Source organism: Petaurus breviceps, unplaced genomic scaffold (assembly GCF_028583685.1).
Source record: "Petaurus breviceps papuanus isolate PSGF00001 unplaced genomic scaffold, PetGlider_PUasm1.0 225, whole genome shotgun sequence".
NCBI lineage: Eukaryota > Metazoa > Chordata > Mammalia > Diprotodontia > Petauridae > Petaurus > Petaurus breviceps.
In genome coordinates, this window is record NW_027185889.1 from 9,085,481 (window position 1) to 9,112,753 (window position 27,273).

At 40.1% G+C, this 27,273-nt stretch overlaps 1 long non-coding RNA gene across 1 annotated transcript in view; it reads left to right on the top strand.

Moving 5' to 3' along the window:
- LOC138166617 (uncharacterized) overlaps window positions 1–22,292 on the top strand; it is a 36,758-nt gene extending 14,466 nt beyond the window's left edge. The window contains exon 3 of the long non-coding RNA XR_011169648.1: window positions 20,291–22,292. This is a non-coding gene — a long non-coding RNA (uncharacterized lncRNA). The remainder of the gene's footprint in view (window positions 1–20,290) is intronic.
- The last annotated feature ends 4,981 nt before the right edge of the window (window positions 22,293–27,273 follow it).

A 27,273-nucleotide genomic window follows, 5' to 3' on the forward strand; every position in this document is an offset into this window, starting at 1 on the left:
CCTAGCTACCCATATAAATGGAACTGCTGATCCAATGGCTAATCCGGTCTACCAGAATAAGAACTCTTTTATATCATCACAAAGAAATAGGGCTATGATATTTTGATATGCAAAAGTTGTTTCAGCTATAGAAATTGATCTGTGCCTAGTTGAGGAGTAAAGATGTCTACAGAATTTATCAAAGATATGTTCCAAGTTTCTAGATGGAAGGCGTAGACCCCGGGGAGATTTCATTGAGTTTGAAGCCTGGCAAATGCAAGATAAATGCTTAAATGCTTTCTCTGCTCATTTGGCAAAAGCTTCTCTCACTCACTCTGCACGAAGTATTTGACTCAAATTGGGGATTACAAGAGCTTTCACGTTTGTGGAAGAGTGAGTAGAATTTTTTTTCCCAGTGACTGTTGGGGGTGGACGGTAAGGTGCTGGTGGCCATTGAGTAATCCAGTTTGCAGAAATTAGTGCTCCCATGAGGGCTGAGGTCTTCTTAGGGTGAGGAAGCACGTTCCCTTCAGGTGTCAGTATCGGAGGACAGATCCCCAGTTGGGTTATCCTAGTTATAGCTCTATAAGCTTGTAACTACCTGGCTTATAATAAGATTGGTTTCTTAAAATTACATTGGAGGGGCAGCGAGGTGGCACACTGGCCCTGGAGTCAGGAGGACCGGAGTTCAAATCCGACCTCAGACACTTAACACAAAACTAGCCTTGTGACCTTGGGCAAGTCACTTAACCCCAATTGCCCTACCTTCCTCCCTCCAAAAAGCAAAAATTTAAAAAAAAAAAATACATTGTAAATGGACTTTTCCATTCCCAACTGTTCTTGGTGAGTTTCCTATAATTATAATCCATTTATAGGGAAATGTTTAAAGTATTAAGTGTAACTGTTATTAAGATAATTCTGCTCTAACTGGCATCCTCAGATAATGATTAAGACAAGTTTTTGATCTGTTCTAGTGGAGAGAGGGTTGAGTTGAATTTGGAGTCGGGAAGACCTGAATTCCAATCCTGCCTTAGATTCTTATTAGTATGATCCTGGAAAAGTCACTTAACCTCCCTCAACCTCCATGTCCTCATCTGTAAAGGGAAGGGGTTGGACTTAATGGCCTTAAAGGTCCCCTTCCAGCTCTCAATCTATGATCCTAAGAAAGATGAAGGGGAAAGTTGGCCTTGAGGATAGAGCTACAGACCTAGAGTTTAGAAACCTAGGTTGTAACATTGCCTCAGATAGTTATTTGTAGCATATGATTATGGGCAAATTACATAAACTAGCTTCAGTTTCCACATCTGTAATATAGGGATAATAATACTTTACTAACCTCACTTACTAGCTGTGAGACCCTGGGCAAAGTCATTTTACCTTGTTTGTCTCAGTTTCCTCATCTGTAAAGTGAGCTGGAGAAAGAAATGGCAAGCCACTCAGTATCTTTGCTGAGACAATCCTGAATGGGGTCATGAAGAGTCAGACATTCCTGAAACAACTCAACTACAACCTCACAAATCGGTTGTACAAAAAGTGTTCTTTTAAGCCTTAAAGTATTATAGATGTGAGCTGCTATTCCTCCTCTGTAAAAAGAGGAGGATGGACCAGGTGATTGATGAGGGCCCTTCCAGACTAAAGCTACAATCCCCTCGATCAAGTCTTATTTATTCATTTTTAGGAAGAAGGAAATTTCTCTCTCCCTCTCTCTCTCTCTCAATGTCCCTATCCTTCTCTCTGTCTCTGTCTCTCCCTCTACCCTACACTGTCTCCATCTCTGTCTTCTTTTCGCTCTCCATTTCTGTCTCTGTCTCTCTGCCTTTCTCTCTCTTTCGCTCTGTTCCTGTCTGTCTTTCCCATTCTCTTCCTCTCTCACCCCCACCCCCCACTCTGCCCCCAAACAAAAAGCACTCTGACTTGGGCTTTTTACACTCATCTTACAGAGCTCCTGAGGGTTAGAATACTCCTTTATCTCACTGTGATTTCACTTTCCTCTAAGTGAGAGTGGCAGTAAGTGCTCTTTGGAGGAAAGCCTCCATGGAAATGCTGAGCACTCTCAGCTCAGAAATGTCATTTCTATTACAGTTTTCTAAGTAAAAGTATTTTAGCAATGTTGGATGTAAAGCAACGTTCTTTACAGAATTTTTAAATTTTTAAAGAAATGAACCCCAACTTCCCGTTGTCTTCCATTATAAAAATAGAGCCAGATTTACATGGAAGAACAGTGCTTGGTGCTGGGAATACAAAGGCAGAATTGAAATGACATCTTGCCTGTCCTCAGGGAGCTTCTATTCTCTTAGGGGAGATAATTGATACACATATATGTATGTGCAAAATATATACAATGTTATTTTGTGATGGAGACACTGACAAAAATGGACTTGTTCTGTGTGGCACCAGAAGACAGAACTGGGTGAATGTCACAAATAGATAAATTTGGATTTGAGGTCAAAGCAAAAAATACAAAACAAAACCCAAACCAAACAAAAAACCCAAAACTTCCTAACAACTAAAGCCATCCAACTTTGGGAGATAGTGCATTCCCCAGCTGGGGAGATCTTCAGACAAAATCCTGATGACCACTTGACAGGGATGATGGGACTAGGTAGTCCCTTATAAATCTATAATTTTGTGAATCCACACAGAAAAACAAAACAAAAGAAGTAAATAAGGAATGCCTGTTGCTCAGATAATGACTTCTCATCGGCTAGGCGATCCATTGAATTAGTCCAACTGCACATTGATCGTAGATGGGATTGCAGAGGGGAAAAGATGCCAAGCCTTGAAATGAAGAGGTTTGACAGTGGACTTTGAATAGCATTTGTAAAATTGTATGGTGATTTCAATGATCCTAATGTATTAACATCTACAAATACCCAGTCTTTAAAAACACAAAACCAAATAATTGTTTAGGCTCATTTTTAAACTACAAATCATATAATGTTCTCAGAAGAATCAAAATTACAGGCAACTCAAAAGTCAAAGATAAATACTAGTATGATGCAGCATATTAAATGCACATACATATGACTGGGAAGGCAGGCAGACTGGGCATATAGCCGGAGGAAGGGATAACAGATGTCCAGTGTGATTGCTACATCTAGGGGCTGTGTGATATAATTGAAAAGAGCATTAGAGTTAAAAGACAAGTGTCCAAATCCTGTCTCTGATGAGGTAAACCTTGAACAAGTTCCTTAGGGTCTCAATTTTCATATCTGTAAAGTGATATGATTGGGCTAAATTGCTCCTGATGTCTCTCCCAGATCTGGTTCTAGGATTCAGGGTGTTCATGAAAATATCAAAATTACCAGCTGAAGACCTCCTGTGTGATGGGTAAGTCCTCTATGGAAATATATAGGCAAGAATCACTCATGATAAAAAAGCTAAGATGCTTTCTGAGAAGACAGCCCAATTGAAACATCCAAGAAAGGAAAATGCTTTCAACAAAGGGCCTTGGGGCACCTTCCTCCCCCTCTTTTCAGGACACTTCCCCCAAGAGAGTAGAGTCAAAGAAACTTCCTGGTGGGTCATGTATTGATTTAGTAAATTCTTGTAACAAGTATTTCTACTTAAGCAAAACAAATTCATACATTTTCTGTGTCTAAAAATGTGTCTTATTCTGAATCTTTGGTCTCTCGCCCCTGAGTCAAGAGATAGGTACTGTTCATCCTCATCAGTTCTCTTGACTCATAACTGGTCATTTCATTAGTCAGAGTCTTTCAAGGCTTTTTTTTTTCTTTATAATGTTATTATATCAATTGTCTTCCTGGTTCTTCTCACCTCACTCTTCATGACTTCATATAGGTCTTCCAAGATTTGTCTTACATACCATCCATTTCATTATTTTTTTTAAAAAGTGTGTGTGTATGTGTGTATGTATATACCAGGTAGATAAAGTGCCTGCACTGGAGTCAGGAAGATTCATCTTTATAAATTCAAATCTGATTTCAGATACTTAATAGATGTGTGACCCTGAGCAAGTCACTTAACCCTGTTTGCCTCGTTTTCCTCATCTGTAAAGTTAGCTGGAGAAGGAAATAGCAAACCACTGTAGTATCTTTGCCAAGAAAACCCTGTATGGGGTCACAAAGAGTCAGAAATGACTGAACAACATACATACATATAGCTAGATATAGATATGATATGTATCATGGTAGTATAATATACCACATGTTATAAAATAATATTTCCTTGCATTCACATACTATAATTTGTGTAGCCTTTCCTCAGAGATATAGTTAAATAAATTCCCTAAATTTCCAGGTCTTTGCTATGACAAAAAGATCTAAGCAAACTATTTAACCTCTCAGTCCATTAATTTGCATTTCTCTAATTAGTAGAGATTTGGAGCATCTTTTCATACGTTTGATAGTTTAGATTTCTTCCTTTGGAAGCTTGCCTGTATGAGTTTTTTTTACCATTATTTATGGTGGAATGTATCCTTTTGGCGAGACTTGGACTGGCTATCTTGTCAGGGGTGCTAAGGGACTAAAGGCTTGGTACCCCCTTCAGAAGAGATGAAGCTATGACAACAGCAGAATTGGAGAGGGGAGTTTTTTCTGTTGCAACAGCAGTGTTAAATCTCTTTGGAGGAAGACTCAGGGAAAGAGTGAGTGGTGGTAGAAACAGATGGAGGATTATTTCCAGGAGACAAGTCTTTAGAGGCAGCTGTTGGTACAATGGATAGAGTGCTGGGGCAGGCGTCAGGAAGATCTGAGTTCAAATGTGACCTAAGGCACTTATTAGTGGTCTGACCTTGGGCAAGTTACTGAACTCTGTTTGCCTCAGTTTCCTCATCAGTAAAGTGAGCAGGAAAAGGAAATGGCAAACCACTCAAGTGTCTCTGCCAAGAAAACCCCAAATGGGGTCATGGAGAGTCATACATGACTGGAAAATGACTGAACAACAACAGCTGTGTGGGTCCTGGTTAGTTACTAAATGTTTCTCTGCTATCTTAAATTTTGCTTACTGAGTGTTCATATTTTTAATGATGGCTTTTCCAGATAAAGATAAGATCATTTTAATTGCATTCTGAGTTGGCATTTTTAGCTGATAATGTTGATAAAGGGGTGGGGGGAACCTATGAGCAATTCATTAAACCAAATTTAATTGACCAAGGAAATCTTTTTAGCCTGGTGATCAAAAGAATTGCCTGGGGGTTCAGAGCTTTATGAATTTTATTAATAATCTGCATTTTGAAGTTTTATCATTTTGTGGAGCCTGGCCCCTTTCCCTGGGCCAAAAACCACTAAATCCTAAAAGCTAATCTATCTCCCAGCTCTCAGATCACTGCATCAGGAGTCATCGGATTTTTCTCTCTTTCCTGTTGCCCAGATTAAAAAAAAAACGGTAGGGGAATAGAGTCCGGGACCCCCAAAGAAGGCAACACCCTGCATTGGCTTTTGTAGCTGAGATAGATCAGAGAGAATCAATTCTACTCACTCCCCAAAGGTTGGATGGGGAAAAACACTCCTTATCTTACTGCCCTCCACAATAGTATCTCCTGGGAAACAAGAATAAACTCAGAATTTGTGGTTTATTTTGAAAGCAAGTTAGAGACCATAGAACACAACCTTCACTGCATTTTAGTAGTTTTACATTTTAAAGCTTTTTTTTTTTTCCTGAAGAGCTAGAGAAAAATGGTTGACAAATGAATGTTTGTTTGTTTCCTAATTAGGGAGTTGGATTTGGTTGAAGAGGAAGAAAGAAAATCTGAGGGAAATTGTTTTTGTATCTATGAGTCTATCTATAAATATCTATAAATTACTTTTGATATGATAGTCTCAAGTACCGATGGGATACCTCAGTCACATCATCCAAACTACAGAGCCAGGCTTAAGCATTAGGAAGGAAGGAAACAGACATTTCTTAAGAACCTGCTATGGGCTAAGTGATTTGCAAATATTATCTCATTTGAACCTCACAACAACCCTGGGAGGTAGGTGCTGTCATCATTCCCATTTAATAGTTGAGGAAACTGAGACAGACAGAAGTTAAATGACTTGCCCAGGGTCACACAGCCAGTGGATATCTGAGACAGGATTTGAACTCAGGTCTCCCTAAATCCAAGGCCAGTGAACTATCCCCTTTACCACCTGTGCCTGATTTAGAGCCAAGAGTTGTCCACAATTTATTCATTAACAAGAGGCCTCAGAAGATCTAAGATTTCATTGGTACAGTTTTGCTAACACAGAGAAACATGATACAATGGAAGGACTGCCTTGGGAGGCAGAAGACCTGGGTTCAAATCTCACCTCAGTCAGTTTTGGTTTTTTTTTTGCTTTTTGGAGGGGGGAGGGTAGGGCAATTGGGGTTAAGTGACTTGCCCAAGGTCACACGGCTAGTGTGTGTGTGTGTGTGTGTGTGTGTGTGTGTGTGTGTGTGTGTGTGTGTGAAGTGTCTGAGGCCAGATCCGAACCCAGGTCCTCCTGACTCCAGGGCCAGTGCTCTGCTCCCTGTGCCACCTAGCCACCCCTCCGTTACTTCTTGCATAAAGGCCTTGGGAAAGTCCCTTAATTTCTCTTTCTGTCTTAATTTTCTCAACCATCAAATGAGGGGAATGGGCTAGGCTTCTGTTCTTTCAGGTTCCTTCTTAATCTGTGCTCCTGGGTTAACCATAACTTTTCTGCATCTTGGTCAACAACTTAATGAGTTCCCAGGACCAAAAACATTAACTTACTGACCAATCTTCTACTGATGAGGCACTATGAATTTAATGAGATTGGTCCTTTTGACCCCTCAGACAGTCCATTTCCAGGCCTGTACTGGAGGCCTTTACATTGGGTAAGTACATCAGTAGTTGAATTTCAATTGTCAGTACTTGAGTTCCATGGGTTACCTCTATATCAGGATGAGGCATGACAATGTCCTACAGTTTCATGTAGGATGACTTCCCATTTTAAAGCTATGATCATGTGAACAAGTACCAAGAATGAGGAGAATATAGTGGTCTTCAGGGAGGGGAGTTGGCGTTACTGTACCTAGATGTAGACAGGTTTAGCTACTGTATCATCCAGTGGCCAACATCGCCAGTAGCCAGTCCATGCAAAGAATCAGAAGGTCTTATCTCATTGAGTGACTGGAACTCCCTGGCCAGCTGATCAGTTCTCACTCACCAATGTTAGGAAAGATTCAGAGATTGTGTTTTTTCAACTAAATGGCAATTTGCCAAAGTAACGTCAGTTAGCATTAATGGGAATTATATATTGCCCATTCATCACTAGTTATCAAAAGGGAAATAGACTGTAGGCAGGAAGCTGAATTGAACAAGAAATGCTTTTGCTTTAAACTAGCTAGTTCTATATTATAGAGTATCCCAAAAAGTTTTAGTGCAGAAAGCTTTAACAGCTTTGGGACACCTTGTATTGTTATCATATGATATCATGTCACATCATAGATGTAGACCCAGAAGGGGACTCAGAGGTTATCTATGTGATTCTTATTCTGATTGTAGTATTATATATCATATCACCTTATATAATATTATAACAATTAATATTACTGCTACTAATAAGAACATTTACATAAGCACTTTAAGGTTTGTAAAATACTTTACAAATATTATCTTGTATCCTCACAATCCTGGGAGATAGATGCTATTACTATTCCTATTTTACAGATGAGGAAACTGTGGCAGATGGTAGTTGCCTTGTGTGACTTGCCCATGAACACACAGCTAGTAAATGTTTGCATTCAGATTTGAACTCAAGTCTTCCTGACAGCAGACCCTGAGTTTTCTCTGCTCTGCAGCTTTGGTGCCAAGGATGTAAAGTGACTGGAGGATAGTACAGAAAGAGTATGCAAATTTACTTTGGAAGGTCAGTTGGAGACAGACTATGAAGAACTTTGAAAAACAAGTTAGGAATCTGTATTTTATACTAGAAACAATAAGGAAACACTGAACATTTATGAATGGCATGTTCAAACCTGTGCTTTACGAAAATTATTTTGGTAACTATTTGAATTGGAGACAAAGTAGGGAGACCCATCAGGCAGCTTTTGTTGCAATCTAGGCAAGAAATGATGGGCCCAAAGTAGAGTGGTGCCTGAGTCTAGAGAAGGATTTGAGAGATGTGGAAATGTAATCAAGATTTGGCTGCTGATTGGACATAGCAAGAAAGGAAGAGGAAAAACAGGAACGGTTCTGAGGTTGGAAACTTGGGTGACTGATTGTAAACATGATGGTACCCTCAATAGAAATAGGGAAATTTGGAGGAAGGTCTGCTTTGGGGGAGTAATTAAAGAGTTTTGTTTTAAAGTGTTGAGTTTGTGATGGCTATAGGCAGCGGTGAGCTGGTAAATGTTTGACATCTGCTGTTATTCAGTTGTTTTTTGTCCTGTCTGACTCTTCATGACCCCATTTGGGGTTTTCTTGGCAGAGATACTAGAGTGATTTGCCATTTCTTTCTCCATCTCATTTTACAGACAAGGAAATTGAGGCAAACAGTTAAGTGACTTGCCCAGGGTCACATAGCTAGTAAGTGTCTGAGGTTAGATTTGAACTCAGGTCTTCCTGACTTCTGGCCTGGTACTCTATTTACTGGGCCATGTGGCTTCCCTTAACCCCTTAACATCTAGCTCTCCAAAAAAAAAGTTTTAATCCATTGCATTATGAACATTTTCGCTGCATTTTTCCTAAGTCTGCACAGTCATAAAAAACAATACGTCAAGCTTCAGTTTTCTGATTTTTGAGGTAGAAATTCTCATGCTGAGCATTTAACAATCAAGGAGGCAGAAGGATCAGAAGGCATAGGGATATTCAGGTTCTATCCAATAGGCAGTTAATGATATAGCACCAGAGTATAGGAGAGAGATGAAGGATAGATATATAGATTTAAGTATCATCTGCATAGAGATGATAATTAAATCCATGAACACTGATGATTTCATCAAGAGTGAGGGTAAAGAGAAAATCTAAGTGGGCCTAGAACATGGACTTGGGGATACCCCCAGTTGGGAGTGGGGGTGGTAGATAAATGATGGTTCAGCCCCCCAAAATATATATGAGAAGGAGCCGTCAGATAGCAGGAGGAGAACCAGAAAAGAACATTTTGACTTTTGAAACAATAACGGAGGCAGCTAGGTATACAGACCCTGAAGTCAGGAGGATGAGTTCAAATCTGGTCTCAGACACTAGCTGTGTGACCCTGGGAAAGTCATTTAACCCTGATCCACGTGTGCCACCGTCCCTCCCCCTGCCAATCAATAGATCTAAAACCAAAATAATAAATTAGCCTGTAGGAAATTATTAATGATAACTCACATTTATATAGTTCTCACTATGCTCTGGTCACTGTGCTAAGTGCTGGCCTTAGAGTCAAGAAGACTGCAGTCTGAATTCTGCCCCTGCCTCTTGGAAGCTATATAACACTGGGCAAGACATTTGATTTCTCTGGGTCAGTTTCCTCTTTTGTAAAATGAGATTAATAATAGTATCCACTTCCTAGGGTTGGGGTGTGTGTCCAATTAGATAATAATTGTAAAGTGCCTTGTTCACCTTAAATTGATATAGAAGTGCTAGCTATTTTGGTGATCACTGAAGAGTTCATATGTTTCACCAACCTGCCAAAGGGGTCTATAGGTTAAAACCCCTGCTCTATACCCACTAAGAACTTTATCATTACTAGGGCAATTAAAAGGACTTTACACAGACAGAGGGTATGGATGTGAGTCACTTTGGAACTATCTCCAAAAAAAAAAAATGAAGGGGTAAGAAAGATGAGCTGGGAGAAGGGGGAAGGGAGAGGTAGAATGGGGAAAATTTTCTCACATAAAAAGAGGAGCACAGAAAGGGTTTTTACAGTGGAGGAGAAAATGGGGGAGGTGGCAGGCAATGCTCAAACCTCACTCTTACTGGAATTGGTTCAAAGAGGGAAGACTACATATACATACTCAGTTCTGTATAGAAATATAACTTACCTAGTAACAAAATAGAAGGGAAAGGGAATAAGAGAAAGGCAGGGGAATGATAAAAGGAAGGACAGATTAAAGGAGGCAGTAGTTAGAAGCAAAGTAGACTTTGAGGAGGGACAGGATAAAAAAAAGATGGAAGAAGAAACAAGAAAATGGGATAGAGGGAAATACACAGTAATCATACTGTTGTAGTTTCTTTCATTTTTTTTTTTTTAAAGCAATCAGGGTTAAGTAACTTGCTCAAGGTTACACAGCCAGTTATTTCTGGGTGTGGTGCTAAGTATCAGAGCCCAGGTTATCCCAACTCTGGGGCCGGTGCTCTTACTCACTGTGCTACCTGGCCACCCCAGTTTCTTTCATTTTCAAAAAGGACCAATGACATTGGTGATGATGCCTTGACTTTTTTTTTTTTTAATTTGGAGGGCTGGGCAAATGGGATTAAGTGACTTGCCCAAGCTCACACAGCTAGTAAGTGTTAAGTGTCTGAGGCTGGATTTGAACTCAGGCCTTCCTAATTCCAGGGCTGGTGCTCTATTCACTGCACCACCTAACTGCCCCTGATGTCTTGACTTTCGAGTGATTGGATTTAAGAATGTTGTCATGATGGTCGACTTCACAGACTTGGCTGATCTGATGAGTACAGTGATCCAAGACAATTCTGAAGGGACCATGATGAAAAACTGCCATCCACCTCTAGAGAGAGAACTGATAAACTCTGAGTGCAGATTGAAGTATATAATTTTCTCACTTTCTTTATTTTTCTTGCTTCTTTAAAAATTATGGCTAATGGGGAAATATGGTTTGCATGATTTCACATATATAATTTCACATATATAATATATAACAATATAATATAATATATTGATGATATATTGCTTGCTTTCTAAGTGGGTGAGGGAGGGAGTGAAAGGAAGGGAGAGAATTTGGAACTCAAAATTTAAAAAAAAGAGAAGAATGTTTTAAAATAAATAGTAAAATTAAATTTTTTTTTAAGAATCCACAGAATGATTCCAGTAAAACAACAATTTTAAAAAAGCAAACCAAAACCAAAACCCTTTCTAGAGGTCTGCCAGTCCTCCTTTCACAGGCAGAGAGAGAAAAGGACTAACTATACTTACATACTCTCAGATCCCCCAATCTGAATAATAGAGTAACACAATGAGATTGATTAATGCCAGGAAAGTGATTAGAATCATTCAGATGAAACTTGGGGGGATGAGAGGGAGGGCATTTACCTTTCTAATGGGATATGGGTCTGGTGGGGTCGGGACAGGGTAGGGAAGGCAGCAGAAAGAAAGAGTCCTAGTAGATTTACCTCAGGTTACCTGAAAGGCAGACACAGCATCCCAATGCTGAATGAATGGATGCACAATTAGAAAGGAATTGATCCCAGCCAGTCAGGGAGGGTTTAGGGTTCCAAGGAAACAACCCTTTCCCCCATTTTTTCCAACACACATATTTCCTGCAGATGATTCATCCCTGTTCATTTCCACCCCCCCCCCCCCCCCCTTCTAGTAAAGGCATTAGGGCAAAATGTCATTAAACAAAGTGGAGCCCAAGGCTATGGGAATGAGGGAGGACTAAGCACTCTGGAATTTCTTAAAGCAAACACAGAGTCTTTCAGTCACAGGGCCAGGTCACAGGATCAGGTGTTTAGAGCTGGAAGGGGCCTTAGAGGTGTAATGCGAATGTAAATTTTAAAGATCTTCCCTGCCCCTAGGCTAAAGTGCACCAGAAGCCTGGGGAGGGAGGCTTGTTTTTCAGTAGATACTTTTTGATTGGCCAGTGGGTCAAAAAGGTTGTTACATTCTCTGAGCCAGGAGAAGGCTATATAAGCACTGATGTGTAGCTTTGTTTTGGGACTCACTTTGAGAAGTGTTCTGTGATTTGATCTGAATTCTGGGAAGCCGTTGTTGAGAGTCCCCCGGCTTTGAAAAACCCAGAATGTGGAAACCCAGATGTTGACTGGATATGGATGTAATGGTTGGACAGTTTGGAAATCTGTCTACTTGATGTTTCTGTCTTGATAATTATGCCTGTATACTTTGAGGTTCAGGGTGCTGACCTTTTCTTTTTGAACAAGGTAAACGATATATGTCTGACTGATTAAAGTAAGCTTGTTAACCCATTTTGAGTTGCTTTCCTTTAACAAAGCAGATCCAAGAACCTGTGGTAGCTGCAAACCCTGAGGACGCTTGGGGTGCTTGCTGCTACAAGAGGTCACACAGTCCAGCCTCCTCATTTTACAAATAAGGAAACTGAGACCTCTGGGCAGCCAGGTGGCACAGCAGATGGAGTGCCATGCCTGGAAATAGGAAAAATTAGGGATTAGCTTCATAAATTCAAACCCCGTCTCAGATACTAGCTGTGTGACCCAAAATAAATCAATTTAACCCTGCTTGCCTCACTTTCCTCATATGTAAAATGAGCTGGAGAAGGAAATGGCAAAGCATTTTAGTATCTTTGCCAAGAAAACCCCAGATGGGGTTGAGAAGAGTCAGACACAACTCAGCGACAACAAGGACAACAAACCCTGAGACCCAGAGAGATTGAGTGGCTTATCCCAGGTCACAGAGTCAGGAAGTATCAGAAAGAGCGTTCAAACCCAAGGCCTCTGACTACCTTTAATGCTCTCAGGTACATCATTCCCAAAAATTAATAGAGAGCTGGCCTCAAGGCAAGGAACGCTTGGCCACAAGCCCTGCTCCTGACGCCTACTGGCTTTGTAATTCAGGGCAAGCTCAAGAATTCTAGGCAATGCTCTACAACTATAAATTGCTGGCCTGCATTGGTGGAGGGAGTTTCTTCACCTGGGAGTGCCCTATATCAGTAAATCACAGATATACTCTTTATTTCTATCATTACTACTATGCCCGTGCATAAAGAACATTGGATTTGGAATCAGAAAACCTAAATTTGGGTTCTGACTCTGTTTTCTCTTGTGTCATATGTAGTCATGTGTAAATATATTTCCTTACTACCAGACTATAAGTTCTTTGAGGGAAAAGTCTGTGTCACATCTGTTGGTTCCCCACTCCCCCCAACACTTAACATCATGCCCTGTCCCGTGTAGGCTTTTTAACAAATGTTTATTATTGAAATGATCTTGGGAAGTCATAAACACCATGGGATCATGGAGCTAGAAATGGTTATCCATTTGAACACTCTCATTTTATAGGTGTTTTAGATGTTAAAGAAAGATGAAAGGGACCTGTCCCAAGTCATACATGCAGTAAGTGCATTTAGACTCAGATTCTATGGCTCCTCCCACCCCCAACTTGATTTTAAGAGACAGCAAAAACATACACACACACACACACACACACACACACACACACACACACACAAAACCTGAAGAGATTGAGGGATAACCCCTGCTTCATGGCTAGGCCAAGCAAATATAGGGGAAATGTCAGTCTTTCCCAAACCAATTTAGAGTCATTTTCTTGAATGTTTCCTCATTTGCCAAATGGAGAATAATAACACTTGCCATTTTAGCAGGACTGAAGTCCTAACTAGTGACCCATCAAGGCCTGGAGATGACCTGGCTTCACCAACATATTTCAAGCTCTGGTAGGCACTTCAAGATGTACTTCATGAACAGACCATGCCTATTAATAGATTGTGGGTCTGTGTTCTGAGGATCAGCCTGTCTAATTTAGAGAGGTGGTTTTTTTTTTTTTAATCAGGTAATGAATTTTTTGGGTCAAAGTAACTTCCAAATAATAATTTGTCAAGTAAGTGTGGTTTCATTGGTGTGGGTATTCCATGCCCTGATACAGATAGAAACTCCTTTATGACAGGATTAATGAGTTTTGAAAGTTGCTGTGACCAAAAATATTTGCCTCTCTTTAACTAATCTGGTCATCTCTGAGCCCCCTGTACTTAAAGCTTTTCCAGGATCTGTCAGATCTGTTGAAGTTTATGTTCCACTAAGAAAAGCTTTCACTCACTCAGTCAGCAAGCTGACCATGTACCACTCGGGATACAAAGGCACAACCAACCAAAAATAGTCTCCGTTCTGGAGGAGCTCACAGACAAATCAAGGAGATTTGGAGAACCCAGAGAGAATCATCAACAAAGCCCAGTGAGCTATTGGAAAAGGAATTAGTGAGATTTCAAGTATTATGAAACTATAACAATACCTATAGCAACCAGAGCTGAGGTTTACAGCTAGAGGTTGACTGCTTCTCTTTCTACTTATAGTTATTGCCTAGAGTACTAAGGGGTTCCTTTGTCCAGGATGGCACAGCCAATATGGAATTGAACCCAGGCCTTCCTGGATATAAGGCTGGTTCTCTTCTACTATACCAGGCTGCTTCCAACCACATGAAAGATCAATGAAGATTTTCTTTTTCCAGAAGCAGGTCCCTGGCATCTCCCATATGGGTTCATCCAATCTTAGGTAATATGAGCATTCACCAAAGCCCCATTATACTTAGGATGGAAGAAATAGGAAGATTGGCAGGGGCTGGGGGGTGGCTAGGTGGCACAGTGAATAGAGCACCTGCCCTGGAGTCAGGAGGATCTGAGTTCAAATGTGACCTCAGACACTTAACGCTTACTAGCCATGTGACCTTGGGCAAGTCACTTAATCCTAATTGCCCTGCCTTCCCCCCTCCAAAAAAAAAAGAAAAAATTACTAAAAAATCATATATAAAAAAAGATGATGAAATAGGAAGATTGAGACCATGAAGACTATGCTTCATGGTAGTAGTGGCTAGCAAAATACTACAAGGCAGAGGAATATAATGACTAAGCTGGATTAATGAATTCCAGGAACCTCTCAGAGACCACCAAGGCATTTTCTGACTGTCTGTAGAATGTAAGTTTCCTGAGGGCAAAAGCTATTATTGTCATTTTATAGTTAATACCTTGCCCAGCAAATAACAGATGCCTAACTGCTGAATTGAATTGCATTGAACGTAGTGTTCTAGTTCAGTCCACAGCTACTATCTATCTGAAGATAAGGTCATAAATAAATAATTTATGAATTTTTCAAGAAATTAAACAGATTAACCCTCTTTGTAAATGTTCTGATGAATTATATCTGCTGGAGAATACTCCAAGAAGGGACTTCATCCATAAGCATTTATTAAGTTCCTTCTAAACACTAGGCACAGAGGAGATATAAAATTCCCCTTCCCCACCCCAACCCCAGCAAAAAGAAAGAAAGAATGAAGGAAGAAAGATAGAAAAGGTGTCTGCTCTCAAAGAGCTTATTTCTATTAAGGAACATATACAAATATATGTAAATGCAAAGCATATACAGAGTAAATACATGGTAAGGGGGTGGTGGTGGGAGGCACTAGCATCTGAGGGGTCCAATAGGCCTCTTATAAAAGGTGGCATTTGAGCAGAGCATTGAAGGACTTTAGGGATTCTGAGAGGTGATGATGAGGAGAGTGGATTCCAAGAATGAGGAGACAGGCTGTGCAAAGGAATGATACCAGGAGATGAAATGTCTCATGGAAGGAGCAGCAAGAAGGCTGTTTTGGCTGGAGGATGGCGTGTGTGACGGGGAGTAACATGTAATAGGCCTGGAAAGGTAGTTTGGAGCCAGGCTATACGGGGCTTTAAGAGCTAAAGAGGGTTTTGTATTTGATCCTAGAGGCAACAGGGCACTGGTAGCACTTAATGAGCAGGAGAGTTATGTCTTTGTTTTGGGAACAGCACATTTCCTAAATAGATTAGCTAGAGTGCAGAAAGGTGGGACTCCCAGACCTATAGGATGTGGCTATAGTGTATGTGTGGGGGGATGGGGTGGAATGGGGAGAATAGACTAAGGCCAGTAGTGGAAATGATTCTGGGATTTTATGGTCAATTCTAGTCTAGTTTACAATTACACATTAGGATATGGGAACAAAGAAAGATCCTCCCAGAAACAAATGTCAGTGAGAGCCCCTTGGCCTGCTGTGACTTACAACAGGAAGGGTATGGATACAAAGTCTAACAACATATATCTCCAAACCCTTATGGGGTTCGTCGAGGCATGGGAATGGAGCAGAGGAAGTGAGGGGTCTTGCCTAGTGCTACAGCAGTGATTATTCTTAGAGGTGACAGGGGCTCTGAGATCTCTAAGGCCAGCTTCCTCATTGTATGGATTAGGTCGTGTACTGGGTCTAAGGTCTCACCGTAGAGTTGTTCAGATTGCTAACAGTTCTAGGAGAGCAGCTCATCAAGGTTCAAGATGAGGCACCAGCCATCTCCTGACAAAGCATGGAAGATATTGGTCCCAACTCACCCAACTTAATGATAGTGGCCATAAAGTTGGACTTGAAGGGATTTCATTGTCCATTTAGTACAACTTGCACACAAAAGGAATTCTCCCTGTAATGCCATTTGTTCTTACTTCTTGAAGAAGACCATGACATCAGGAAGGTTGAGGTCATGACTTGCAAGTGGATTAGATTTAAGTGAGGGAGGTTGTACAGAGTCACCAGCCTCACTCTTTCCTCTGGAATCATCTGGGTCCAGTGGCAAGATATATATCAGAACGACTGGAGATGGCCCTGATGCAGTGGGAGACCTTAGCCTTTTTACCAAGGTCTTTCCCTGGTCTCAGTTTGACTGAGGCAATGCCTATTCAGTGATTAAGGCTAGGTAAGAAATGAGGCAAAGAATGGCCTCTTTTACCTATTAAAAAAAAGAGGAGGGAAGTCTGAGGGGGGAAGACCCTCAGTTTCTGGCCAAAATTAGAAACAATTGCTATTTACATTCACTCTGAGCCATCAGAGCCCAAACAATGACCACATGGGGCTTGGGCTAGGACTTATTATTGACCAATCAGTGAGAGTCACATTGATTTGGGTTTAAGGCATGGTCCTTAAGAAAGAAATCTAGCCAGTAAACCTCAAGATATCTTGTGAGGTTTCAGCGATCAAAATTTACATTCCTTTGGGCAGAGCACTGGAAGGTAAGGGTATGATACCCTATGTTCCTGTAACATGCCTGACAAACAGCTGTTCAGTCTCTACTTGAAGATGTGCAAGGAGGGAAAAACCACCATCACTAGAGGCATCATATTCTGCTTTTTGTATTCTTGTTCATCCAGTTCTGTCAGACTCTTCATAACCCCATAGACCAATTGTCTATGGGATTTTCTTGGCAAAGATACCTGAGTGGTTTGCCATTTTTTTCCTCTAGCTCATTTTACAGATGAGGAAACTGAGGCAAACAGGGTTAAATGACTTGCCCAGGGTCAAAAAGCTAGTGTGTATCTGAGGTCAGGTTTGAACTCTGGTCTTCCTGACTTCAGGACCAGTGCTCTATCTACTGCATATCTACTAAAATTCTGCTTTTGGGAAGCTCTAATTGTAAGGAATTTTTTCCTGACATTGAGCCTAAATTGGACTCTAAGTAGACTTACATCCCTCACGATCCACATAATAACTCATTTTCTCAAACAAGCAGAGCAAGTGGGGCAGTAGGTCTGGAAGTGAAGGCATTTACTTGGTTGCTCCCCAGTCTACAATAGCAATTTCCCTGCCAAGTCTAAGGGAATTATAATTTCTTCCCTGAAAATGATTTAACAATAATTCCATGCTGTTAGGCATTTTCCATAATTGCAAATGAAGAATTCTATGCATACCAACCCTTTTCAGTCTCTTTCACTGGTCCACCTTCCTCTTTCCACCCCCTAAGAGTGGGTATCCCCAAAGATTCATTCATCAGCCCTATTCTCTTTCTCTGCCTCCCTTTTTCTTTCTGTCTTTCTCTTTCTCTGTGTGTTTCTGTCCCTGTCTCTCTTTCTGTCTCTTTCTCTCTCCCCTTCCTTGACAACTTCATTCTTTTCCATGGATTCAGTCACCTCTCCTTTGACTGTAAATCCTAAATCTATAAATCCAGGCTTAGTCTGTCCCCTGAGCTCCAGTTCCACATTTGGTGGGTTGTTGGTGGTGGGAGCAGTGGAGCTCCATACCTGAGGTTTCATGAGGCAGTGAAGTGGCACAGTAGTAAGAACCAGGAGTCAAGGCCTGGAGTTAGGGATACCTGAATTCAAATTTGGCCTTAGATACTTACTAGCTCAACTGTAAAATGGGGATAATAACAGCACTTATTTCCCAGGCTTGTCATAAGGATCAAATGAGATATTTACAAAGCACTTAGTGCATAGTAGGTACAACATAAATGCACGTTCCCTTCCTTTCATGGAACTCCTAGTGTAGACACTCCCCCTTTATGCAATCACAATTTTATGCAATTCTTTATTTTTCAAGGCTTCTCCCTGCCTACCCCCTGCCCCCAATGATAAATCCTTTGAATCCTTATAGATTACAGTAGATGGCATTTCCTAGAGTCCATCATTCCTCCCCCCACACACCCCATTCATCTTCTACATCGTCTCTACTCAGTAGGGACCAATCAGGAGTTGTGCTAAAAGCCTGGCAAGATGTAAGTCCTTCATCAGGGAGCCAGAGTCTATTCTGTGGGAAGTACCTCTGTCCAACAAATCAAGTGTTCTCTGTTCCTTTCAGATCTGCCTACAACACTTCTTCATTTCTCCCTTGAGATTCTACTCTGCTTCCCAGACTCAGATCAGGTATCACCTACATCCTCCATGAAACCTTCCATGATCTCCACCTCTCCCTCTCTCCCCCCAACCTCAGCCCCCTTAAATTTTCATAGATAATGTTGTCTGTGCCCCTCCTTTGCCCATATTGATTTCTACCTTGTACCTTACTGATTTGTGTGCATACCATAACCACCCCCAAACTAGATTATAGAATCTTTGAGGAGATTATATTTGTAATAGGGTCTGTCATGCAAAGGATGCTTCTGATGGTATCTCCCCAGAAGGAGGAAGCTGGGGAGCCTATTTCTGGGAGAGCTGTGATGACATGTAATGGATATGTCTTGGAGAGATATAGGAGCAACATTCTCTGGTTCCAGTCAATTCACTACATGGTGAACTGGGACTCTGTAGCACCAATGCAATATTTACAGTGCCCACGATCATGATAAAGACTGTGACTGTAAGTATCTCATGATGTTTGATTGCAAAATATACCAGATTCTCCAGATAGAGGATAGAACTGGAGAATTTATTTAGACACCAGAAAACTGAATCCCAAAACCAGTAAGCCGATTCCATCATAGTACCAAAGACATTAAGAACCCATAACACTGAGAGCCACAGTATCCTTCAGCCTTCCCACAAACCAATACAAGATCAATATTTACTCACAAAACTCTATCTCCTTTCCTGAGTTCCCCTGTCCCTCACTGTCTGGCTAGCTGTGACCAGATTCCTGTGGGCTCTGCTCCCCTTCAGCAAATGCAGAGTTTATCTTCATAGCAGGGAAGCTTCCTGTGGGCTCTGCTGCACCCTTCAGCAAATTCCCTCTATCACAGGCTCTATGTGATTACATTCAGCCTATTGGGGGGGCAGAGTTTACTTTCAAAGCAGGGGAGGTCTTCAAACTCCCTCCTAGGTGTATTAAGGGGCAGGGAAGATCTTCAAATTCCCATTCACATTACAGGCTCTTTGACTGGCAGTAGAGGTATTAAAAAAGAATTATCTAACAGGACATCAGGAGTTTTCTCTTGGACAGGGAGTTTCATGAATCTCTTGGACTCCACTTATGGCAACTGATGAGAGAAAATGCTGAAATTGTAGTGAGCAACATCACTAGTGGGGGCTCTAGCTGATGTCCTGAAAGAAGAAACACATGAAAACCCTTAAGATATCCCTAAGACCCTGAGAGGAAGATGTAGCCAGGCTTTCCTTGGAGAATATACTTGCTTTCTGTTACCTTTTTCTCTAGCTTTGAACAAACTTTAGTTTTCCTTCATCTTCAAAGTGAATAGAATCACATTTATAATACTTTGTCAGTCTGTCAATAAACATTTATTAAGCACCTACTATGCACCAGTAGTACGATGCTAAACACTGGAGGTACAAAAAGAGGCAAAAGACAGTCCCTGCCTTCTAGGAACATACAATCTAATGTTGAGTGACTAACCCCCATTTCACCATCTTTAAAGTGAGGAGAAACACATGTGTAATACTTTCTTCATCAAGTAGCTCGAAATCTAAGAGATGAATGAAGGTCAAGAAAAGCCAGTGGATCTCATCTTTTATATTCCTAGTTTTCACGAGGCAGCATGCTTTAGCACAGTGCTTCATATCACCCAAGAAATGTTTGTTGAATTGAATAGAATAGAGTTACATTAAGCAAATGACCCCAGGGGTACAGATCGTGTCTTATATTTCCTTATCCTACCTAGCAGTCACACAGGATTAAACACATAGTAGATGTTTGCTTATTGATACCTTTTCTCTAGATTTGAATCTGTATTCACCCAGAGTGACTCTATACTAAGTGAAATATTTCATGTCTTCTGTTGTATTTCCTTTTTTTATTCTAAAGAGACTGATTTATCATTCATATTCTTACAGCCTGTGAGGTGCAACAAATGATAAGGATAGAGAAAGGAATTTAAAAAATCAGCCCTTTAAAAGAAGACCTAAGAGGATGAAGATCCTTTTGGAAATTGAAGAGCTCTCAAGTTCATTTTGAGATATTCTTTCCGAGAATATTTCAGTTTCAACCTGTTCTCACCCATCTGGCTGCTTTATTAACAAAAGAGGGTAGCAATTGAAAAGACTTTCACTTGAGGCAACAGACTTTCCGAAAAATCACAGAAAGAACTTTTTAGATGCTCTTTATCATATTTTTTTCTCTTTCTTTTTTTTATTATTTGGAAAAAAATAAATCCCAACCGGAGGGAGAACATTTTATGGAGAGTGTGTGCATAGAAACTCTGAGTGACTCATACATGGTGTTGTAGGTCTATTCCGGTGCGTGGGTGTTTACAGAACAATTACATAAGTGGCAGCCTAGCAAAGGACTTTTGACATTTGTGGCAACTTAATGGAGTTCTTTTCATCGCCGAAAATGTCCTAATTGTTGTTTCCTCAAATCTAAAATGCATAAAACCAGTGAAGCATCTTAAATTGCTTCTTGCATATTTCTACCAAGTATTTGCTTTGTTAGCAAAGGAGCTGAAGAAATTTATTTTTGAGAAAATACACAAGATTAAGTTGGAAGAAATGTCAACAATTTGATTATTCAACTTACATTTCTGGAAGCAAAGACCATCTTTGAAAAAAAAAAAAAAACAGCTTACACCCCATGCAGTTCATTGCAATTCTTCTGGTTAAGGGTTAGCATTTCCTTTTGCAACCTACACACCCTTGGCCTTCACCCAGGAGCAAGGTTACCTGGCCTAGTTTACATAGGTCTGTCTTGGAATTTTCCAACCACGTATCTTGGTAAGCACTAGGATTCTAGATTCCACTCCCTTCATAAACAGCAAGAGGCATGCCATTTTTATTGGCAAAAATAACATTCAGAGAAGAGCTGGACTATTTCTTGGAGAACTAATAAGAATGTGCTGTGGTATAGTAGAAATGTTGCTGTATTTGGATTGAAAGATCTAGTTTCAAATCCTGGCTCCTCCATTTAATACTTATGGGGCCACAAGTGAATTGCTTTAGTGCCTTCATTTGTAAATGTTGGGTCTGGAGTAGATGGCCTCTGATATTTTTAAATCCATGATTCTATGAAATATTGCTTTTGAAAACAGATAACAAAAAATACCTTATTAGGCTTATTATATATATAAAAATATCTTATTAGAATGATGAAAGGGATAGCTTCAGAGAAACTTTAGACATTTTATATGGACTGATTCAAAATTAAGTGAGCAGAATCAAGAGAATGATTTATGTAACAACTTTCTTTTAAAAAAACCTACGTTAAAAAGACTTAACTTTGGTTGATGTGATGACCAGCCATAATTTTGGACTAACAATGAAACAAGCTATACACCCCCTTACAGGAGTCCTGATGGACTTGGGATGCAAAATAAGAAATATTTTTTTCAACATGGCCAGTGTGGTAATTTGATTTGACTATACATATTTGTCATAAGGTTCTTTGTTACTTCTTTTCTTTTTCAATGGAGGAGGAAGCAGGAGATTTTTGTTAACTGAAAAAAATTTAATTTAATTTAAAAAGTAGGCCCCTAACTAAATCTCTAAGCTATCCTCCAATCTGAGGAAAAGAGACAGCTGACTAAGGGCTTCTTACATCTATCTTCTTCCCCCTTTTTTTTTAACATGTGGCTCAAAGATCTTGGGGTTTATAACATTATAGATAGTAATAGAATTGTTGAATATGGAGCTAGAAAGGATTTTAGAACTTATCTAGTTTAGTAATTTCATTTTACAGATGAAGAAACTGAGAGACATAATTGTTAGTATCACAAAGCCCCAGTGGGTCCTTAGATTTTATATAAATAGAGGTTGGCAAACTATGGTCTGCAGGCCAAGTCTGGCTTGTTATCTGTCTTTGGGTGACCTATAAACGAGTGATTTTTACATTTTAAATAAAGTGTTACTGTATCTAAATGTCTAGATTCTAGGAGAAGCCTTTTATTTTATAGATGAGAGGTCTAGAGAGGTTAGGCATATAATATAATAAATTTAGAAATGGAAGGGACCTTAGGAACCATAAAGTCCAGCTTCCTTATTTTACATGCAATGGAGAACTGGGATTATAAATCCTTATAAGCATTCCCTACTTAACGCAGTTGCCACATGGAGCACGTACAAATATTGTTTTGGTCTGCTTATCATCTGACAGTAAATGAAATGCTCTGTAGAGTGACCTGTGGCACCCAACCGAGCAGTGAAGACCAGACAGACAAAAGACTTTTCTGCAGCCACTGTATCCATTAGTGGTCCCATGTTGGGAAGTGAATGCTTGTAACAAGGGCATTAACTCTGAGACCACCTTTTCCTCCAGTCTCCAGGGACTGAGGGTGGTGAAGGACAGAGGATGCCCTGATTCAAGGAAATGGTTCCTATTTCCGTTCTTGCTATATCTTCTTAGTGATATCTTCTTTTCTTTGTAAAAACTAATCAATGTTAATTGTTGAAATGATACAACGGTACTAATCACAAGAGGGTGTCAGTTATATAAAGGAGATGCCAATTCTAACTGGAGATTTACATCGGAATGGTAGCCTCAAGCTGATAGCATTAGAGACAAACCACAAGAAACTCCTGTCATCCAGAGGGAAAGATATTGCCTTCCTCTGGCAGACCCAATTCATCAGTTCAAATGGAAACTGGAATAAGGAGTTTATAAAACTGAGTCCCAGAAAATTGAAATGACTTGCCTGAAGTCACACAGGCAGCAAGTAGGACTGGGATTGGAATCTATGTCTTCTGACTCCGAATCCAGCATTCTTAGGACTTTGAATTTATTGATGTTTGTTTGGCAGTCCTGAGTGATTTCTTGGCAGGTCCCTGGGTAAAGATGGGAAATTGAAGTTATGAGGGTGGTGCTATTCACAGGTTAAAAAGAAACAGAACAAAGGTCAAGGCAATAATCAGATGGGCTTTGACTCATAGGGGTCAGTTACTGCCCTGCTAACCCCCTTTTAAAGGAATCAGCACAGCCAGAGCACACCCAAGTACAGCTGCAAATACCCAAGTGTCCTTGGATTCTTTCCACAGGACTAGAGCTCTTGAGCAAGTTTCTTAGGCATTGGAAGGGAAGCAGCAATGCCCCAGGGTTCTCTGCCTTTATCATTAGGAGAGGGGCTGGGCTCTCTGAACTTTGTTGGCCTTGGGCAAGGAGTTGGTGATGTAATGTTTCTTATCAAAGAGCTATTGAATTAAATTCTTGGAGTCTCTGGCTCAGCTAGAGTCACATTCATCCAAGGAGCTCATCTACATTAAAAAACATCAGCTCAGTCTTTTTGATTTTCCATGAAGAAGGTATGTAGAAATATTATTCTCCTGACTGAGGGTGGAGGAACTGAGAAACTAACACATGGTCAGAAGGCAGCTATATGGCATGGTGGATAGAGTGGCTGGAGTCAAAAAGACTCATCTTCCTGAATTCAAATCTGGCCTTAGACACTTACTAGCAGTGTGACCTTGGACATATATCACTTTAGCCCTTCTCAGTTCCTCATCAGTAAAATGGGCTGGAGAAGGAAATGGCAAACCACTCCAGGATCTCTGCCAAGAAAACCCCAAATGGGGTCAGGAAGAGTTGGACAGGACTGAAACAACTGAACATGACATGGCCAAAGTGACAGAGAAGCACAGTGATTGTGGAATTCTGTAAATAAATATGTACTCCTATAAAATAATAATCCTCTAGTAAGGTTGGAAGAATCTTAAAGGTCATCTTGGTCCAGTCTTCTCATCTTACTGATAAGGAAACTGAAGTCAAGGGGATGTTATTTGAATTGCTCAAAATCACACAGATAGTAAGAGTCAGAGGTGGGATTTGAACCCTGGTCAAATGACTCCAAACCCAGCTCTTTTTTAGAGGCAGCTAAGTGACCTGGAGTCAGGAAGACCTGAGTTCAAATTTGGCCTCAGACACTAGCCATGTGACAATCCAGGAATTCACCTCATCTAAGTCTGCCTTAGTTTCCTCATCTGTAAAATGGGGGGGAGGGGTTGGGAGGAGAGAGACACAATAGCACCTATCTCCCAGGAGTGTTGTAAGGATAAAAATGAGATAATATTTGTAAAGTATTGTGAAAACCTTAATGTGCTATTATAAATGCTAGCTGCTATAATTATTATTAATTTTTCACTGTTTCTAGGTCTTTTAGATGAAAAATTAATGTTAAAATATTTATTCCACCAGGTACAGTGTATAAAAATGAGAGTTCTTGGTTATTTATTTTTAAAATGTTTTATTAATGAATTTTAATTTAAAAATATATTCATTTTCTGAAAATACCATAATACCCTTCTTCATAAATGAAAATAGAAGAGTTAATTAAAACTGACTGATATAGCAAGTGTGACTGAATGAATATATATCATTCTGCAATAGTAGTTTCCCACCTTTTTTACTAAGAAAAAGGTGGTGTGTGCCAACAGTTGCAACATAAATTATCTGGCTGCATTATGTAAATGGTTGTCTTTTGCATTATGTTCTCTTTTGTTTTTGTTTTCTTTTATAGGAGTGCAGTAGGTCAGTGGGTTGTTGTGTATGCTGCTCTCCTGGTTCTACTTTTGGGTTGTTTATTAGTGAATCTTATTTTGTCTGACACCTCTGAGCCACAAGAAGTCTATCAAATAATCACCAATCCCTTACCATTAGCTGTTCTTGCTTTGGTGAGTGTGCTGTAATGGGTTAAATTAAATTCTAGCCTGTAAGATCCTCAAGCCATTATATCATCATTCTTCTCCACCCCCCTGCAATTATTCCTTCCTGGAGATTTAGACTCAGGCACACTCAGGAAGCCAGTGGAATTATGGTTATGCATCACTTCCTTCTCTGTTGGCCCTTACTCCAGCTGCATGGAACCTGAAGGCCTTCCCAGTGACAAACACTCCCCTAAGATGAGTCTATTGCTAGATTCTTGGTTGTGGTGCTACTGAGTGAGATGTGTATTGTCTGATGAGTCCCCAGGTACATAACAGGGGTTTAAATGGAAAGGTTAAAAAAAACAATAACCCACTGGAGTAGACTGAGTTTGCTTATTCCTGAAACCAAATCCTACATTATTTTTATTCAGTTACATACAAAATAATCCCAAGTCTTCTTACACCATTCTGTTTTTGTCTTTGTATCCTTATACCCTAGTGTGGTGACCTGCACGTAGTAGGTGCTTAAAAAGTGTTTGTTAAATTAGATTGAATGCTATCCAATGCCTTTGTTTTCTACTGGGTGAAGAAACCTGGTTTATTTATTTATTTTGAAATATTTATTATCTTAAAGATGCTATTTTTCTAATTAATCATTCCTGGTCCTATCAGAATTCTCATGTGGCAGATTGGTGGTGGTATGAGTTAGATTTACCATAATTAGTGAAATGAAAAAGAAAAGGAAGATCATCGTAAGGAACACTGGGCACTGGCAATCAGGAGATCCATGGCCTCGTATCATAGACTCTCAGAATTTGAGAGTTGGAATCTCAGTGGCCATCTGTTATTGTTGTTGGGTCATTTCAGTCATATCTGACTCTTCATGAACCTATTTTGGGGTTTTCTTGCTAAAGATTTTGGGGTGCTTTGCCATTTCTTTTTCCAAGTCATTTGATATATGAGGAAACTGAGGCAAACAAGGTTAAGTGACTTGCCCAGATGTCACACAGCTAATTAGTGTCTGACTAGATTTGAACTCAGGAAGATGAGTCTTCCAGATTCCAAGCCCAGTGTGCTACTGCTCAGTGGCCATCTAGTTCAACCCACACACAGAAGAGATCTCACTGTAACATGTTTCTTTATTGGTTATTTGTTTTCCTGCAGGTAGTCCACCCAACCTTCTAGGAGCCTTCCTCTCTTTCTGTTGACATCTTTTTTTTTTATTATTTTTACATTTTTTAAAAATTAATTTGTTTGTTTATTTTTAGTTTACAGGATTCAATTCCACAATTCCTTGAGTTTCATATTTTGTCCCCCTCCTTTCCCCCCCCCCCATGGCGGCATATAGTGAAGTATAGGATCTGTAAATACTTTCACATTTACATTAGTTAGGTTATAAAGACGAATTGTATCAGATGGAATGAAAAATGGTAAAGAGGACATAAAACCAAACAAGAAAAGGAAAAAGATCAGGTATTTTGCTTCTGTCTGGATATAAACTCAGTTCTTTCTAGTTCTTTCTCTGGATATACACATTTCTCTCCAACATGAGTCTTTTGGGATTGACTTATATTACTGCATTGCTGAGAAGAGTCCAGTCTGTCAAAGTTGGTCATCACACATATATTGTGTCCGTAATTGTGTACAAATTTCTTCTGGTTCTACTCTTCTCACTCAGCATCAGTTCGTATAAGCCTCTCCAGGTAAATATGAAGACCATCTGCTCCTCATTTCTTATAGCACAATAGTATTCCATAACATGCATATACCACAAGTTGTTCAGCCATTCCGCAATTGATGGGCACCCCCTTAATTCCCAATTCTTTGCCATTCTGTTGACATCTTAAGGGTACCAGTAAAGCACAGGGTCTGCTCATCTTTGCTCTCTCTTTCTCCCCATATAACTAGAGCGTCTTTCTCTGTCGTATGCTCCTTTGATAACACACAGTTGTCACTTCAAAAGTATATGTTGAATGGAACTGAATTAGGCTGCCCAAGTTCCCATAAGTAGGCAGGATGTAATAAGCATTTATGAAGCACCCAGTGCTCTAGAATTGGAGAACCTGGGTTCAAACTCTACCTCTGCTTCTTACTGTCTGTGTCTTCAGGTAAGTTACTTAGTCTCACTGAGCCTCAGTTTCCTCATCTGTAAAATGTAGTGATTGTATTAGATGGCCTCTCATATCACTGAGATATGAGTGATTTATGAGGCAGACAGGTGGTCCAGTAGATAGAGCACTGGACCTGGAGTC